The following is an 18,113-nucleotide window of genomic DNA, read 5'->3' on the forward strand; positions in this document are numbered from 1 at the left end:
GCTAGAAGTTTTCTCTGACCACAAAAGTTTAAAGTATATCTTTGACCAGAAGGATCTTAATATGCGACAGCGAAGGTGGATGGAGTTCCTGAAGGACTATGATTTTAAGTTAAGCTATCACCCAGGAAAAGCAAACGTGGTGGCAGACGCTTTGAGCAGGAAGAATTTGAATATCTCTTGGATGATGATAAAGGAAGAAAAGTTACTCGCAGAATTTGAGAACCTTAAGTTGGCTATGACTGAGACATCAAGTGGAGTCCGTTTGGCCCAATTGCATATAACACCAGATTTTAAGATTAGGATTCAGCAAGCACAAGCACAGGATTCGGAAATGATGACGATGCTGAGACGGATGAAAGTAGAGGAACCAGAAGCTGTAAGACTAGATCGTAGCAGCCTCTGGAGATACAAGAACAGAATTTGTGTGCCTAGCTCTGGAGATTTGCGGCAAAGGATTCTTGCAGAAGCTCATCAAAGTAGATTTTCTATGCATCCTGGAGTAACAAAGATGTATCAGGATTTGAAACAAATGTTCTGGTGGCCGGGCTTGAAGAAAGAGGTAGCTGATTATGTCTCAAAATGTTTAACCTGTCAGAAGGTGAAGGTGGAACACCAGAAACCATCAGGAACCCTGCAACCCTTAGAAATACCACAATGGAAATGGGAGCAGATCACTATGGATTTTGTCACGGGATTGCCAAGGACCTCAACTGGACACAATGCCATTTGGGTAATTGTGGACAGGTTGACAAAATCAGCGCACTTCCTTCCGATTCGAGTTGATTATACATTAGAAAGGCTGGCACGGATATATATTCAAGAAATCGTACGATTGCACGGAATACCTTCATCAATTGTTTCAGATCGAGATCCGAGGTTTACTTCCAGATTCTGCGGAGCTTTCCAGAAAGCATTGGGAACAGAATTGCATATGAGTACAGCATACCATCCTCAGACAGACGGACAATCAGAGCGGACAATCCAGACATTGGAAGACATGTTAAGATCTTGTGTGATGGATAACCAGGGCAGTTGGGATAGGTATTTGCCATTGGTCGAGTTCGTCTACAACAACAGTTACCAACAAAGTATCGGGATGGCACCATATGAAGCTCTCTATGGAAGAAGATGTCAGACACCATTGTGTTGGAATGATGACAGAGAAGCCAGTGTCTTAGGTCCAGACTTAGTGCAAGAAAATACTGAGAAGATAAAGGGGATTCGCCAGAAGATCCAGACAGCACAGAGCCGTCAAAAGAGCTATGCCGATAATAGACGTAGACCCTTAGAGTTTAGTGAGGGAGACCATGTCTTTCTTAAAGTAACCCCGACTACTGGAATAGGTAGAGCCCTTAAGACTAAAAAGCTTAACCCTCGATACATAGGACCTTTCCAAATACTTAAAAGAGTCGGTCTAGTAGCTTATCAAGTAGCCCTTCCTCCATATTTGTCAAACCTTCATGATGTTTTTCATGTCTCGCAACTTAAGAAATATATTCCTGACGAGAGTCATATTTTACAACCAGAGACAGTACAGTTAGGAAACGATTTGACATATCAAGCATCACCAGTTCAGATCGTAGAAAGAAATGATAAGCAGCTGAGAGGCAAGACTGTTCGCTTAGTCAAAGTAGCTTGGGGACAAAGAGGAGAAGAAGAGCACACTTGGGAATTGGAAGATAAGATGAAAGCCGATTACCCGCATTTATTTTCAGGTAACTGAAATTTTGAGGGCAAAATTTTCTGTTAGGAGGGTAGAATGTAACAACCCCGATTTTCGAGTACGCGAGATCTTTTCTGAAAGTACGAATTTCTCCGGAAGATCAGTAAGGGGAAAACCTTTGATATATCATCAAGTATCTCAATCCTCATTGTCATTATGTCATCTTTAAGTTAGAACCTTTTCCGAGACAAGCTCGATAATGCAATCACGAAGAACCTAGTTTTTGAACCGTATCGGTTAGGAGTTTTAATTCGGTTTTTCGTAAATAGTCTCAGTTTGACAAACCGGACTCGATTTATGAGAGAAGAGAGATAATAGGATGATGTTATCATTATATTAGTATTAGAAGCTTCTTGAATAATATTATAAGGTTACCTGGTCAGTTTTAGTTAAAAATAGAAAACCGGTTTAACCGGGTACACAATTTACTGGTGCAGCTTAGCACCAGCACTCTCTGATGACTTTAGCAATGCTAAGGCCTCATTATACATGTTTTATTCTCATAATAAATATGTTACTAGTGTCATTTATGCTAGTAGCTCAGAAAATAATTTTTAGAGATGTTTTCACAAGTGTTCCGATACATCTAGTTTTAGTAGTTATACACCTGAGATATTTTAATATTATTTTAATCCACCTTCAAGCCAACCAATCACAACTCACCCTATACCCCCAAAACCCCCAAGGCTGGCTCATTTTCACTTTGTGGCCGAAAATAGGTAGAGAGAAAAAGAGAGAAAAGTTCTTAGTTCCAAATCTTCAAAGCTTGATTTCTGCTGAACTAAAACTCAAATCAAAATTCCAATCCGACCAAAATGATCCTCTCTTCTTTCTCTACATGATCATATGACTTATCAAGGTTGGGATCAAGGTGAGTTGGCTGTACCATCTCTCTTTTGATTCAGTTTCAAGGAAACATGCTTAAATATGTGTTTTCTTGATGTGATTTAGGAGGAAAAAGTGTTTAAGGACCACCTGAAAGTTTGATTGAATTAGGAGCAGCAAGACCAGGTAGGGTGTCATGAAATTAATCTTGATTATTTGTGTTTGAGTTGTGTGAATGTTTTATTATTTGGCTGTGCCAAAAATTGGTTGCATATATGATTGATTCTTGGTGAAATTTGGTGAAATTTTGATGAAATTTGATGAAATTCAAGCTTTAAAGTTCATGTTCTTGGGCAGCTGGAAAAAACGAAACCCTAAGCTTAAATTGAGGTTCAATTTGTGTTGAAATCATGTAGAAAAGATGGGGTTTTAGTGGCTGCTAATTTATTATGAATTATAGTAAAAATCGGTTGCTGAAAAGACTGAAAAACGGGTAAAAACAGAGAAAGAATCTGAAGAATTTATGAAGAACATGAAGAACACTTTGAGTGTGGTGAAGAACAATGAAGAACACCTTTTTGATTCATAAAAGGGCAAGGAAGTAAAATTTTTGGTGTTTAAGGGGTTATATGGTAATTTCTGGAAGTTAGGGTGGTAAAAGTAGAAATATTAAAAGTTACGGGTGGTAAAAAGTGAATTTTAAAGGTTAAAGGTTAAAGTAAAGTTAATTTTCGAAAATATATTAATAAAATAATAAATAATAATAAAATATTAAATAATAATATTTAATTAAAAATAATATTTTAATAAAAATAATAAAATAATGCGAAAAAGGCAGTTTTCTGTAAAAGCTTTAGAAAGACAACTTTAAGCGCAGAATCTCATAATTACCTTCATAAAACACTTAGGGAGTGGTAAAAACATATTAGTGAGGCAAAGATAAATAAAAGATAAAAAGTTGAAGAAAAGATAAAAATCGAAGAAAAAGTCTGTAAAGTTTTAACAACAGAGAAACAGACAGAGACTAGTGAACGAACTAGGGCAACATAGTTAGTTCTTGATTTGCGAATAGGGTTAGGTATTATATGAAAAGTTAAACTATTTCAGTATAGACTTAATGAACCTATACTTGGGGCAGGCTACCTAATCATACCGAAATTTACATAAGCTTTAAATAGATACGTTAAATAGAGAAAGCAGAATAAAGTGAGGAAGCGCAGAGAAAGGAACAAACAGAGCAGAATAAAGTGACAAAGCGAAGAGAGTAATATGATAAAGAGTAGAGGACCTATTGAGAGGTCATCTGTTGCATTAAGGCAACCTCAGAGATATCTATATGTTCATCTACTGCATTGTAGCAGTCAGATAGATAATGGTGCAACCACTGAGAAACGCTTTCCTGCGGTACAGATCTATATTTTATTTCTGTAAGGCAGAGGGGTTATTTCCTACTACAGAAGTACCGTGACCACCTGTTCCATTTCTGTAGTGGCAGAGGGGTTATTTCCTGTATACAGAAGGTGTGTCGGCATAGAACCCTGCAGTGGCAGATGTGTTATTTCCTGCGTGCAGTGGACCCTGTGGTGGCAGAGGGGTTATTTCCTGTACACAGGGGTATAGCCAACAGGAAAGCCATATCCGGCTAGTAATGCTGGGTTACGTCGGGAGCGGGTAGAAACCGACAAATGAGCTCATTACCTGCACTAGGACTAGACATGCATCATTCTTGTCTGTGCATTATTCTCTGTTGCATTCCTACTTGTGTTTGATCAATTTCTTTATGTTTGTTTGCTTGAGTGCTATGTCTATGCTTTATTTTCTTGCACTCTTCTGTTTGTGTTCTGTTTTCTGTTTTCCCTATCTATTTTAACTACTGTTTACTACTTTACTGTATTCTAATATCTATCTGCTAATCGGAATCAAATAAATGAATGTAACTAATAACCCCGACCCTACTAAGAACTCCCCAGTTCTTACCCCTTCTCTCCCTTCCTCCCCCCTTAGATGGAGACGGGCGTGATCTTCTATGAGTTCGAGGACCTTTACGTCTACGAGGATCCGGTACATCACAGTTACTTCATTATGGGTTTGGAGCCTCGTATTAGACGTTATGCGTTACCTAATCGAGCTTTTCAACATCCTCTGTCTAGCCCGCATTTTGACCCTGATGCTCCTTACGACTTTCCCTTATCTTGGTTACACCCTGACGCACCTGGACATCCTTTTCCTGATGATCCTGAGCACCCTATACCAGCTCAACCTTTGAATGAGGCGGTACCTGAGCCTATCATTCCTGATGAGCCTGAGTTAGCTGATGACTACGTACCTGTGATACCACCAGATTGGGATTTTCCCCCTGAGCCGATCCCCGACTTTCCACAGCCTGATGAGCCGGCACTACCAGACGGTGGGGTAGCTCCTATATACGCGAACGGACCTGTGCTCGCGAATGGTGTTGTACATGGTGACAGCAGTGTTTCTGGTGGATCTGAGGACATAGTTGTAGCTGTGGACGCTGAGGAGGAGGAGGATCCTGAGATAGAGATAGAGCAGGATGAGGAGATGGATGAGCCTCATGATGATTCTCCGAACGGCCACGTGTAAATATAGTTTGACTGCGGAAAGGGGCATTCTTTTGATGACACTCTAGTCTAACATTATCAGATAGTTAGTCTCTCACTTGTGTTAGTACACCCGAGAGCTAGGAGCTATATAGTGGTTAGGCTAGCCTGGGCGCCAGCTTAGTAGCTTTTCGTATGGGCCAGGCCCTGGGAGTGTCGTGTAAATATTAGCTACGTAGGATGACGAGGATGTAAACTGACTTGATCTTGTGTAAACGCTACATGTTTTGTTATAGTGTACATGATGTATATTATCAGTTGTATTTCTATGTTTCTTTATGCTGCTTTTCTATTACTCCCAATGTATGCTTGTTTATTTTACCGGACCATCCGCAAAAATTAAAAAAAAATTACTCGTAAAATTGGCATCGCTCTAACAAGGAACAGGCTCATATATTAAATAAATAATAATAATTAGAAAGGATAAGTTAGTAACACTTAGCTTCTTGTATGACCATGGCATACTGGAAGTTGGGTCGTTACACTTTACTATGAGTTGTGTGTTTTTCTGTGATTTCAGGTATTTTCTGACTGAAATTGAGGGACCTGAGCAAAAATCAGATTCAGAGGTTGAAGAAGGACTGCAGATGCTGTTGGATTCTGACCTCCCTACACTCAAAGTGAATTTTCTGAAACTACAAAACTCCAAATGGTGCGCTTCCAATTGCGTTGGAAAGTACAAATCCAGGGCTTTCCTGCAATATATAATAGTCTATACTTTGCTCGAGTTTTGACGACGCAAACTGGCGTTGAACGCCAGTTCCATGTTGCAGTCTGGCATTCGGTGCCAGAAACAAGTTGCAAAGTGGAGTTCAACACCAAAAACACGTTACAAACTGGAGTTCAACTCCAAGAATGACCTCTCCACGTGTAAACTTCAAGTTCAGCCCAACCACACACCAAGTGGGCATCAGAAGTGGATTTCTGCATCATTTACTCATTTCTGTAAACCCTAGTAACTAGTTTAGTATAAATAGGACTTTATGCTATCTTTGTAAGCGATCTTTGATTAGTTTTATGCTATCTTAGACTTTCATGGGGGCTGGCCATTTGGCCATACCTGGACCATTATCACTTATGTATTTTCAAATGGTAGAGTTTCTACACTCCATAGATTAAGGTGTGGAGCTTTGTTGTTCCTCATGAATTAATACAAAGTACTACTATTTATCTATTCAATTCAGGCTTATTCCTATTCTAAGATATCCGTTCGCACCCAAGAACATGATGAATGTGATGATTACGTGATGCTCATCATCATTCTCACCTATGAACGCGTGCCTGACAAACACTTCCGTTCTACATGCAAACAAGCTAGAATGAGTATCTCTTGGATATCTAATACAGAGGACCGAGTCCGAGATATTGGAATCTTCGTGGTATAAGTTAGAACCCATGGATGGCCATTCCTGAGATCCGAAAAGTCTAAACCTTGTCTGTGGTATTCCGAGTAGGATCTGGGAAGGGATGGCTGTGACGAACTTCAAACTCGCAAGTACTAGGCGTAGTGACAGACGCAAAAGGAGGGTGAATCCTATTCTAGTATTATCGAGAACCTCCAGATGATTAGCCATGCAGTGACAGCGCATTGGACCATTTTCACAGAGAGGATGGGAAGTAGCCATTGACAACGGTGATGCCCTACATACAACTTGCCATGGAAAGGAGTAGGAAGGATTGGATGAAGACAGCAGGAAAGCAGAGGTTCAGAGGGACGAAAGCATCTCTATACGCTTATCTGAAATTCTCATCAATGAGTTACATAAGTATCTATATCTCTATTTTATGTTTTATTAATCTTTTAATTATTAAAACTCTGCAACCATTTAATCCGCCTGACTGAGATTTACAAGATGACCATAGCTTGCTTCAGACCAACAATCTCCGTGGGATTCGACCCTTACTCACGTAAGGTATTACTTGGACGACCCAGTGCACTTGCTGGTTAGTTGCGCGAAGTTGTGAAGTTATGTTTGGACCATGGTATTGTGCACACGTTTTTGGAGCCATTGCCAGGGAATCAATTTCGAACAACAATTTCACATCTAGATCACAATTTCGCACACCACTCCCTACTAGTTCAAAACTACTCCTATATATACTACTCTTCTTATCTTCTTGTTGGCTCTTAAAGTCTTGGATATGGGCTTTTGGATCTTTAGTTGTAGCAGTTACAGTCTTCAGTGGGCTCAGCTTTACTTGCAGAAAAAGTGTGAGTTAGGCATGGATGTTAGTTAGGACGTTAGTGGTGTTAACGTTAAGTGAAAATGTGGGTTCGAGAACGTTAGTGACGATCACCTTTTTCACTAACGTTCCAAGCCAAAAATGATCCACGTTAACTTCAACGTTAGTGGCACTAACGTGACCACTAACGTTGCCTCTTGGTCCTTCACAAACGTTATTGGCATTCACCTTTTCCAATAACATTGCTTATTGCCCCTTTTGCCCACATTAGAGTTCACGTTAGTATAAATAACGTGACCCTTAACGTGGGCATGCCTAAGCTTCGAGAGTGTTAGTGACACTTACCTTTTTCACTAACGCTTCAAACGCCCCTTCTTCCCATGTTAGTGCCTCACGTTAATTGCATTAACGTAACCACTAACGTGGTGGTGATTGCCATCTCCAACGTTAGTGATAAAGGTGAGTGTCACTAACGTTGGCGATTTCTTGCTCCTCCCACATTATAGTTCACGTTAATGTAATTAACGTGACTCTTAACGTGGCCAATTGTGCCCTTTTGGAATGTTAATGGTATTTACTTTTACCATTAACGTTGGAGCTTCCCTTTTCCTCCATGTTAGCTTCCAGTGGCCACTAACGTGGGCTATGATGGCTTTCGAAGGCGTTATTGGTGATCACTTTTTCCATTAACGTTACAAGCTAGCTCCCATTCCACGTTAGTGGTAATGTTAGTTAGACTAACGTGGCTACTAACATGGCTCTTCCTTGCTTCCTTTGTCCTAAAATCAAGCAAATAAAGTGCATCAAAGCTTGGTTCTAAATCATGAGATCATGCATCATCCATTTTATCATTCAATTCATGCATAATTCTCATAAAGTCATGTAAAGTTCACAATGTTTGCTTGAATCAAGATGTAAGTGAATATCTACCCAAAACTTGCTTATTTACTAAGAAAATGCATGAAACTACCCTAAAATAGTAAAGAAAAGGTCAGTGAAACTGGCCAAAATGCCCTGACATCAGTATCTTGGAGGGTGTTGTTGCTGAAAGGGTTGATCAGATCCTCGTGGCTCTATCCATCTCTGATTGTTCTGACCTTGATGCATGTTCCTGTTATAGCTTCCATTCCTTTCAACAGCATTAGAACCAAACTCAAAGCGACGGGGGTGAGAATTCATAGTAACAAATAAAAGTTGAAAACGAAAATAAAAGCAAATAAACAAGCAAAATAAAATATTTAAAATAACCAATAATAAAGCACACGTTTGCAATTCCCCGGCAACGGCGCCATTTTGACGAACGGATTTCTATCGGTAAAGAAATTTTATAAAAAATGTTATCGTGTTGGTAGTATAGTTTCTAAACCAACAGAGAATCCTTTCGTACAAAAGTTTGGTTGTCACAATTAACAAAACCCAAATAAATTTATAACTGAAGTATTTAAACCTCGGGTCGTCTTCTCAAGGAATTGCAGGGAGGTATGATTTATTATTGGTTATGTAAAACAGTATATTTTTGGGTTTTTGAAATAGGAAACAAGTAATTTAAATAACAAGAAAAATAAATTAATAATTAATAAAATCTCCTGGCAAGCTATGAGAAATTGAAGTCCTATCCTAGTTATCCTTATCATGTGTGATGAGAATTGAATTCTGCTCCCACTTTAATTAACCCTTGCTAAACAAAGGAGAGTCAAGTGGACTAATTAATTTGATCGTCAAGTCCTAGTCAACTCTTATGGAATGACTAGAGTTATTGGAGTACAAATTAACCAGCAGAGAATTCCAATTTCAATCAACAGCTGAGCTTGATAACTCAAGTGTTGCTAATTACTTAACCAAAGCCAAAAGGAAAAAATATCTTAAATTAAATTAAAAGCATTCATAAATAAAATAAAGCAATATTAAATCTGAAAATACGTCAATTTATATTAATTAAGAAAATCCTAACATGAATGGTTCATAAGCCAAATTGAAAAGATAAATGACAATTAAAGTAATAGAATAAATAATAGTAGAAAGTAAATTAAAGGAATATTGAACCTGTGATTGAAGAAGAAATAAACCTAACCTTAAAAAGGAATCCTAATCCTAAATCCTAAGAGAGAGGAGAGAACCTCTCTCTCTAAAAACTACATATAATCCTAAAAATTATGAATTATGAGTTAATGATGATGAATGAATGGATTTCCCCACTTTATAGCCTCTAATCTATGTTTTCTGGGCAAAAAACTGGGTCAAAAATAGCCCAAAAATTGCCCTTAGTGATTTCTGGTACGTACAGGTCGCTGCAAAGTCACGCGGAAGCGTCGTCCACGCGTTAGCATGGATTGCGTTTTTGCCAGGTCACACGTCTGCGTGATCCACGCGTTCGTGTCACCTGGCTTTAGGGCAGCTATGTCAAAATATATATTGTTGCGAAGTCCCGGACGTTAACTTTCAAACGCAACTAGAACCACGTCATTTGGACCTCTGTAGCTCACGTTATGGTCGATTTAGTACCAGGAGGTCAGGCTGGACAGCTTTAGCAGTTCCTTCAGTTTCTTGTATTCCTTCCACTTTTACATGCTTCCTTAACTCACATATCAAGGTATCGAATGATAATAAAAGAGGATTAAAGATAGCAAATTTAAGGCCCAAAGAAGCATATTTTCAATCATAACACAAGATCAAGAAGGAAAATGTAAAACATGCAATTTGTATGAATAAGTGTGCAAAGACTTGATAAAAACCAATCAATTGAGCACAAGATAAACCATAAAATAGTGGTTTATCACTCTTCAACCACTTCTTCTTCATTAACAATCTCTTCACTCTCCACTTGTTGCAAGACATACCCCATCTCCTTTTTCTCATGTCGAGATTCTAAAATCTCCTTCATGCTTCTTTCTTCGGTTGATTTCTCACGTTCATCCGTGGAGATGCTTTGCTTGTTGCATGAGTCCCATGATTCCAAGGTGGCTCTAATTTTGCCAAGGTTAGCCTCGATAGCTTTGTGCGTCCTTTGGGCTTCTTCTTGCTCTTTTTGACGGATGATTGCTTGAAGCCAATCCATTACTTCCTTGAGGTGATCCATTGGCTCTTGTTCCACTTGACAAGTATAAGTAGGATCATATTGCTCTTGGATGGATGAATATGGGTGTTCTTCCATGGAGGGTTGTGGTGAAAAGGGAAATTCATTTAATGGTTGAAAGTTACCATACATGGGAGGTGATTCATCTTGGTAATAGTATGGCGGTGGTGGTTCTTGAGGGTATTAGTGGTGGAATTGGGGTGGTTCTATATGTGGTTCATATGGTTCACAAGGTAGTTGGTATGGTGGATATGTAACAACCCTGATTTTCGAGTACATGAGATCTTTTCTGAAAGTACGAATTTCTCTGGAAGATCAGTAAAGGGAACACCTCTGTTATATCATCAAGCATCTCAATCCTCATTATCATTATGTCATCCTTAAGTCAGAACCTCCTCTGAGGCAAGCTCGATAATGCAATCGCGAAGAACCTTGTTTTTGAACCGTATCGGTTGGCAGTTTTGATTCTGATTTTCGTAAATAGTCTCTGTTTGACGAACCGGACTCGATTCATGATAGGAGAGAGATAATAGTATAATATTATAATTATATTAGTATTAGAAAATGCTTGAATGGCATTATAAGGTTACCTGGTCTGTTTTTGTTAAAAACAGAAAATCGGTTTAACTGGGTTTACGGTTTACTGGTGCAGCTTAGCACCAGCACTCTCTGATGAATTTAGCAATGCTAAGGCCTGATTATACATGTTCTATTCTCATAATAAATATGTTACTAGTGTCATTTATGCTAGTAGCTCAGAAAATAATTTTTAGAGATGTTTTTACGAGTGTTCCGATACACCTAGTTTTAGTAGTTGTACACCAGAGACATTTTAATATTATTTTAATCCACCTCCAAGCCAACCAATCACAACTCACCTTACACCCCCAAGACCTCCAAGGCTGTCTCATTTCATCATTTTGGCCGAAAATAACAAGAGAGAAAAGAGAGAAACTTTCATGAACACTTAATCTTCAAAGCTTGATTTCTTCTAAACTAAAACTCAAATCAAAACTCTGATTTCACCAAAATGATCCTCTCTTCTTTCTCTACATAACCATGTAACTTATCAAGGATGGAAATAAGGTGAGATGGCTGTCTCCCTCCCATTTCAATTCGGTTTTCAAGGAAAACCATGCAAAACATGTGTTTTCTTGATGCTCTTCCTTAGGAATCATGCTTAACTTGACTTGAGGGCCAAGAAACGTGAATTTCCAGCAAGTCTAAGGTGAGATATCTCTTCCTAACATACTGAGTGAGATTTGGTCTGTTGAGAGTTTTTGGATTTAAAGTTGTTCTTGATGTGATTTAGGAGGAAAAAGTGCTTAAGAACCACCTGAAAGTTTAACCGAATTAGGAGCAACAAAACCAGATAGGGATTGATGAATTTAATCTTGATTGACTGTGTTTGAGTTGTGTGATTATGATATGGTTTGGCTGTGCTTGAAATTGATTGTTTGTATGAGTAATTCTTGTTGAAATTTTGATAAAAATTTGATTAAATTTGATGAAATTCAAGCTATGAATGTGTGTTCTTGTGGCTACTGGAAAACAAAACCCTAGAGCTTAAATTGAGGTTCAATTTGTGTTAAAATCATGTAGAAAATATGGGGTTTTAGTGTCTGGAAATTTATTTTGAATTTTGGTAAAAATCGGTTGCTGAAAAGACTGAAAAACGGGAAAAAAACAGAGAAAGAATTTGAAGAATATACGAAGAACACTTTGAGTGTGGTGAAGAACATTGAAGAACACCTTCTAGATCTTAGAAAGGGCAAGGAAGTAAAATTTTTGGTGTTTAAGGGGTTATATGGTAATTTCTGGAAGTTAGGGTGGTAAAAGTAGAAATATTAAAAGTTACGGGTGGTAAAAAGTAAATTTTAAAGGTTAAAAGTAAAAGGTAAGTTAATTTTCAAAAATTTAGTATTTATTAAAATAATAAATAATAATAAAATATTAAATAATAATATTTAATTAAAAATAATATTTTAATAAAAATAATAAAATAATGCGGAAAAGGCAGTTTTCTGTAAAAGCTTTAGAAAGACAACTTTAAGTGCAAAATCTCATAATTACCTTCATAAAACACTTAGGGAGTGGTAATAACATGATAGTGAGGCAAAGATAAAGAAAAGATAAAAAGTTAAAGAATAGATAAAAACCAAAGAAAAAGTCTGTAAAATTTAATGACAGAAAAACAGACAGAGACTAGTGAACGAACTAGGGCAACTTAGTTAGTACTTGAGTTGCAACTAGGGTTAGGTGTTATATGAAAAGTTAAACTGTTTCAGTATAGACTTAATGAACCTATACCTGGGACAGGCTAACTATTCATACCGAAATTTACATAAGCTTTAAATAAACATGTTAAACAGAGAAATCAGAGCAGAATAAAGTAACACAGAGCACAGAGTAACCATAGTAAAGTAAAGAGATACAAAGAGAAAAGAATAATATGATAAAGAGAAATGGTTTGAGCTAGGATATTGTAAAAGTGAAAGATGTAAAGTTTGTACAGTATGATTGAACAGAGAAAGAAAGAGGTACTGCATAAGAATGTGAAAATGATGATGAATAATGAGAATGATGATGAATGATGATAATGAGAATGATTATGTAATGATCTGCTGCGTGAAGGCAGTCAGATAGATAGTGGTACGACCACAGACCATTTTCTAGTGTTACACGGCTATTGAGAGCTGTACCTGCAACTGATAACCTGGGATCACTTGCAGAGGATATTAATTCATACACGGCTAGAATGCCACACCTGTAAGGCAAGGATTGCTTACAGAGAATATGATTTCATACACAGCTGGAATGCCGCCACCTATAAGGCAGAGTTTGCTTACAGAGGATATGACGCATACGTCGGTTAGTGAGAGCTGTACCTATGCGGACTGGAAAACTATACCCGTTTCAACTGCTTCGGGTTACGTCGGGAGCGGGTAGAAACCGACAGATGAGCTCATTACCTTCACTAGGGCTAGACATGCATCATACTTGGTTGCACATTTCCTTTGTTATGATTATGGTATGAATGTATGCTTTCCTTGTTTGTATTCCATTCTCTGTGCTTGTGTTATTTTCTTGTATTCTTCTGTTTGTGTTCTGCTATCTGTTTTCTCTATCTTCTCTACTTATCTGTGTTTTCTAATTACTGCTTCTTTGTATTCTGCTAAAGTCTGCTAAACAACATAGAATTAATGAACGTAACTAATAACCCCAACCCTACTAAGAAGTCTCCAGTTCTTACCCCTTCTCTCTCCCTTCCCCCTTCAGATGGAAGTAAGAGTACCTTACCATAGTTCGCTGATGACCATTCGCAAGAAGAGGATTCTGCTCTAGATAGTCTTCTGAGTCTAGGGTGAATATCGTTCTCTGATTATATGTATATACTGTGAGACCAGCCAACGTCTGCACCCCGTTCGTATGCGGACTTTAACCTAAATCCTGTGTACGAGATTCCTATTGTGTGGCTACTTCATGAGGTACCAGAGAGATGTCCTGTGGAAAAGTCTGATCGTGCAGAGGAGTAGCAGATGATGTTCTATCTTTTGATGACGTTCCACCTGACTTGAGTTTTGAAGACCTAGACCGTACTTTCCCACGCTTTAGTAGTTTAGAGGGACTAGGTGAGTATAGAGTCTAGGCTAGTGATGAGCGGATAATTTATACGCTTTTTGGCTGGCGTTTAAACGCCAGTGGATCTGGCGTTGAACGCCAGAAACAAGCAACATCCAGGCGTTCAAACGCCACAAATACTCCCTGGGAAGAGCTGGCACTGAATGCTAGAAACAAGCATGGAACTGGCGTTCAACGCCAGAAACATGCTGCACATTGGCGTTGAACGCCCAGAACAAGCATCACTTCGGCATTTAAGCGCCAGAATTGCATGCAAAGGTATTTTACACACCTAATTGGTGCAGGGATGTAAATCCTTGACACCTCAGGATCTGTGGACCCCACAGGATCATCTCAGGATCTGTGGACCCCACAAGATCCTCACCTACCTCCACTCACCTTCTCCCCTCTTCACACAATCCCATAAACACTCTTCCCCAAAAATCCTTCACCAATCACCTCAATATCTCTTCCCCATCACCTCTCCACCACTCACATTCATCCACCCTTCCCCATAAACCCCTCCATTCTTCTTCTTTTTCACACAACACAACCCTCTCTTCTCCTCCTTGGCTGAAACACAACCCTCTCTCCCTCTCCTCCATATCTTCTTCTCCTTCATCTATTCTTTCTTCTCTTGCTCGAGGGTGAGCAATATTCTAAGTTTGGTGTGGTAAAAGCATAGCTTTTTTCTTTTTCCATTACCATTGATGGTACCTAAGATCGGAAAAACCTCTAGAAAAGGGAAAGGGAAGACAAAAGCTTCCACCTCTGAGTCATGGGAGATGGAAAGGTTCATCTCCAAAGCCCATCAAGACCACTTCTATGATGTTGTGGCCAAGAAGAAGGTGATTCCTGAGGTCCCTTTCAAACTCAAGAAAAATGAGTATCTGGAGATCCGACATGAAATTCAAAGAAGAGGTTGGGAATCTTAATGGTTCAAGAGTTCTATGCCAATGCATGGATCACTAGGAACCATGATCAAAGTAAGAACCCGAACCCAAAAAATTACCTTACAATGGTTCGGGGGAAATACTTAGACTTTAGTCCGGAGAATGTGAGGTTGGCGTTCAACTTGCCCATGATGCAAGGAGATGCACGCCCCTACACTAGAAGGGTCAACTTCAATCAAAGGTTGGACCAAGTCCTTATGGACATATGTGTGGAAGGAGCTCAATGGAAAAGAGACTCCAAAGGCAAACCGGTTCAATTAAGAAGACTGGACCTCAAGCCTGTAGCTAGAGGATGGTTGGAGTTCATCCAACACTCCATCATTCCCACTAGCAACCGGTCTGAAGTTACTGTAGACCGGGTCATCATGATTCATAGCATCATGATTGGAGAGGAAGTAGAAGTTCATGAAGTTATCTCCCGTGAATTCTACAAAATAGCCGAAAAGCCCTCTACCTTGGCAACGCTAGCTTTTCCTCATCTTATTTGCCATCTATGTTACTCAGCTGGAGCTTTCATAGAAGGAGACATCCCCATTGAGGAGGAGAAGCCCATCACTAAGAAAAAGGATGGAGCAAACAAGAGAGCCTATTCATAGAGTTCAAGAGACGCATGAGGAAGCTCATCATCAAGAAATCCCTAAGATACCTCAAGGGATGCACTTTCCTCCCAACAACTATTGGGAACAACTCAACACTTCTCTTGAAGATTTGAGTCACAACATGAATCAATTAAGGGTGGAATATCAAAAGCACTCCATCATTCTCCATTAAATTAGAGAAGATCAAAGAGCGATGAGGGAGGAGCAACAAAGACAAGGAAGAGACATAGAAGAGCTCAAGGACATCATTGGTTCTTCAAGAAGAAAACGCCACCATCACTAAGGTGGACTCATTCCTTGTTCTTAAATTTCTTCTGTTTTTCGTTTTCTTTATGTTAAATATTTATCTATGTTTTGTGTCTCTACTTCATGATCATTAGTATTTAGTAACTATGTCTTAAGGCTATGAATAATTCCATGAATCCTCCACCTCTCTTAAATGAAAAATGTTTCTAATTCAAAAGAACAAGAAGTACATGAGTTTCGAATTTATCCTTGAATTTAGTTTAATTATATTGATGTGGTGACAATACTTTTTGTTTTCTGAATGAATGCTTGAACAGTGCATATGTCTTTTGAAGTTGTTGTTTATGAATGTTAAATAAGTTGGCTCTTGAAAGAATGATGAACAGGAGACATGTTATTTGATAATCTAAAAAATCATAAAAATGATTCTTGAAGCAAGAAAAAGCAGTGAATACAAAGCTTGCAGAAAAAAAAATAGCGAAAAAAAAAGAGAGAAAGAAAAAAGAAAAAGCAAGCAGAAAAAGCCAGTAGCCCTTAAAACCAAAAGGCAAAGGTAAATAAAAATGATCCAAGGCTTTGAGTATCAGCGGATAGGAGGGCCTAAAGGGATAAAATCCTGGCCTAAGCGGCTAAACCAAGCTGTCTCTAACCATGTGCTTGTGGCGTGAAGGTGTCAAGTGAAAACTTGAGACTGAGCGGTTAAAGTCAAGGTCCAAAGCAAAAAGAAGAGTGTGCTTAAGAACCCTGGACACCTCTAATTGGGGACTTTAGCAAAGCTGAGTCGCAATCTGAAAAGGTTCACCCAGTTATGTGTCTGTGGCATTTATGTATCCAGTGGTAATGCTGGAAAACAAAGTGCTTAGGGCCACGGCCAAGACTCATAAAGTAACTGTGTTCAAGAATCAACATACTGAACTAGGAGAATCAATAACACTATCTGAATTCTAAATTCCTATAGATGCCAATCATTCTGAACTTCAATGAATAAAGTGAGATGCCAAAACTATTCAAGAGGCAAAAAGCTACAAGTCCCGCTCATCTGATTGGAGCTAAGTTTCATTGATAGTTTGGAATTTATAGTATATTCTCTTTTCTTTATCCTATTTGATTTTCAGTTGCTTGGGGACAAGCAACAATTTAAGTTTGGTGTTGTGATGAGCAGATAATTTATACGCTTTTTGGCATTGTTTTTAGTATATTTTTAGTAGGATCTGGTTACTTTTAGGGATATTTTTATTAGTTTTTATGCTAAATTCACATTTCTGGACTTTACTATGAGTTTGTATGTTTTTCTGTAATTTCAGGTATTTTCTGGCTGAAATTGAGGGACTTGAGCAAAAATCATATTCAGAGGTTGAAGAAGGACTGCAGATGCTGTTGGATTCTGACCTCCCTGCACTCAAAGTGGATTTTCTGGAGCTATAAAACTCTAAATGGCATGCTCTCAATTGCGTTGGAAAGTAGACATCCAGGGCTTTCCTAAAATATATAACAGTACAGTTTATACTTTGATTAAGGATAGATGACGTAAACTGGCATTGAACGTCAGTTCCATGCTGCATTCTGGAGTCAAACGCTAGAAACAAGTTGCAAAGTGGACTTAAATGCCAGAAACAGGTTACAAACTGGCGTTCAACTCCAAGAGAAGCCTCTACACGTGTAAAGCTCAATGCTCGGTCCAAGCACACACCAAGTGGGCCCCAGAAGTGGATTTCTGCATCAATTACTCATTCTGTAAACCCTAGTAACTAGTTTAGTATAAATAGGACTTTTTACTATTGTATTTACATCTTCGGATCAGATCTTTGATTAGTTTTATGCTATCTTAGAGTTTTGGGAGGGCTGGCCATTCGGCCATGCCTGGACCTTATCACTTATGTGTTTTCCACAGTAGAGTTTCTACACTCCATAGATTAAAGTGTAGAGCTTTACTGTTCCTCATAAATTAATACAAAGTACTACTGTTTTTCTACTCAATTCAACTTATTCCGCTTCTAAGATGTTCATTCGCACCCAAGAACATGATGAATGTGATGATTATGTGATGCTCATCATCATTCTCACTTATGAACGCATGCCTGACAAACACTTCCATTCTACATGCAAACAAGCTAGAATGAGTATCTCTTGGATATCTAATACATGGGACCGAGTCCGAGTTATTAGTATCTTCGTGGTATAAGTTAGAACCCATGGACGGCCATTCTTGAGAATCCGAAAAGTCTAAACCTTGTATGTGGTATTCCGAGTAGGTAGGGATTGAATGAC

This window comes from Arachis hypogaea, chromosome 13 (genome assembly GCF_003086295.3).
Source record: "Arachis hypogaea cultivar Tifrunner chromosome 13, arahy.Tifrunner.gnm2.J5K5, whole genome shotgun sequence".
NCBI lineage: Eukaryota > Viridiplantae > Streptophyta > Magnoliopsida > Fabales > Fabaceae > Arachis > Arachis hypogaea.